Source organism: Micropterus dolomieu, linkage group LG13 (genome assembly GCF_021292245.1).
Source record: "Micropterus dolomieu isolate WLL.071019.BEF.003 ecotype Adirondacks linkage group LG13, ASM2129224v1, whole genome shotgun sequence".
NCBI lineage: Eukaryota > Metazoa > Chordata > Actinopteri > Centrarchiformes > Centrarchidae > Micropterus > Micropterus dolomieu.
This window is the reverse complement of record NC_060162.1, coordinates 763,263-765,251: the sequence shown is the minus strand read 5'-3', so window position 1 is coordinate 765,251 and position 1,989 is coordinate 763,263. Positions and strand designations below refer to the sequence as shown.

The 1,989-nt window shown below is 39.9% G+C and overlaps 1 long non-coding RNA gene across 1 annotated transcript; it reads left to right on the top strand.

The window, feature by feature from the left end:
- Nucleotides 1-248: 248 nt before the first annotated feature.
- Nucleotides 249-1,941, top strand: LOC123981704. Its single transcript, XR_006827810.1, has 2 exons — nucleotides 249-337; nucleotides 783-1,941. It is a non-coding gene; the product is annotated as an uncharacterized LOC123981704 (long non-coding RNA).
- Nucleotides 1,942-1,989: the final 48 nt, after the last annotated feature.

Genomic DNA, 1,989 nt, shown 5'->3' with positions numbered 1-1,989 from the left:
TCTCCTGTGTCAGTTTCTCTGCTGTACTTTGGTTGACCTTGTTGCTTTTGGCTCAACTTATAAATCTTACTGCACTGTGACTGTTTCTCTGATCTGTTACTCTAAAGATGTTTATTCCAGTCCTCAGTTCAGAGTTTCAGGTTCTAATATAAACAATGAGTAATATTCATGTATTCATAATACAGCTGATAATGCACTCAAGTATCACTGCAGTCTCTGCTTTTTGTCTCTGAGAGGGTTTCTGTTTAATCATGTGACCACAGAGCGTCCACCCTCTCTCTATAAAAACTGCTTTCTGCTGCCTCCTCAGTATCAGAGATCTTCATGAAGCCAACAGGTAAAAACACTTTACTTTAAAAATACTTTATGACATCCAGATCAGGAGTTAACAGCATAAAGTAAAAGCAGGGATCTTGTATTTAATATTTAACGTATAAAGTATTCCCTCCAGACAGACATATGATATTTCCTCAGTAAGTGCAGCAGTCGTTGTGAACAAGTTTAACTGTTGTTGGTGCCTCCGTCTGTGAGCTGTGAAGCTGTTTCTCTTTTCTAAGCTGTCAATTCATGTTGTCAGTGAGTGGGTAAAACACAACAGTAATGACCACAGAGAAGGAGTAATTAAACTTAAAATTAAGACTGTTTGGAAAAACTACGGAGAAGAACATTATTGCTCTCATCACACTCTCAGATGAAAGAACACCTAAAAAATCTCTTTTTTTTTAAAATGTGCCAGAAATGAAAAGAATCAGCCTGTTTACTTCTTTTTTGAAATCCAACAGACTCAGGAAACTCAGAAGAAACACGAACAACACATGATGAGCTACGAAGGTCGTGTACACTGCAGTATGAAAGAACCTACCAAACGTGGTTGGTTTTTTAATGATAAAGCTGTCAGCTGCAGAGTCTGTCGGGTGAACTGTCACTATCCATGCACAGAGTGGTGGGGTGCAGCAAACTGTAAGGTCATGAGAGATGGCCGCTGCACTGTATGTCCTCGGAAGTGTTCTGTATCAAAACATGACAAAGATGATTCTATGTATGTGAGGACATGAGACATGAGAGACAACTATGAAAGCATGTGGGAACTTTAGAAAAGCAAATGGAAGAACTTCAGAAAGTCCTTCGAGCTTGTTGTCAAAGTGGATAGATGTGTCTTTTTCATTCTAGTTCTATGAAGTGTGATGATGATGTCATAAGTTCATGAGGAAATTCAAATGTAATCACCTTTTAAATGTCAGATGTGTACTTCGCGCCCTCTGTTGTGTGGAATGACTGCTGCTCTTCTTGTACTTCCATGTTTGCTCACCAATAGTGAGTTCAGTGTGCAGATTAACATCAGTGCTGAATCATGGCAGCAGATTTATTTGGTGTTGAACAGCTGTTAGTTTTCTCTCTGGATTCTTCCATCAGCTCATCGATCAGCTTTTCTCCTCTCATCAGATGTCATGGATACACCTGGGACAGCTGCCAGCTCTGGTCTAAAGGAGTGAGGGCGCCCCCTGGTGTCTCATGCTGAGTACAACAGCTCCCTCCCTCCCCCACAACACAAACTAAACACAGTCAGATCCTGTTGGACTAAATCCATTTATTTTTTCTCTTCTAATCATGTTTTCTCCACTATGATTGTGTTTGTGCTTGTATGAATAGACGTGTCTTATATATCCACCATGATGTCACAATGTTGAAGCTGTTGGGAAACTAAAGTGAACTCATTATAAAGGAGTTTAGCCTGGAGGGGGGTTGAAACCTCTTCCTGTGTTCTGAGAGTGTTAATAATATATCTTAATATCTTTCTCAATAATAAAGAAGATTCCAGTTAATGTGTGTTGTATCAAAGTCCTATAAGAGCTGAGGACAGACTGCCTCTCCTCAGTCACACCTGTGTAATGCTGATGATGCTCTGACCTGCAAACAATAAAGATCTGCTGACATTATGAATATTGTGTCATCTGGGATTTGAGTTCCAGCTCTCATCTGCACTAGACA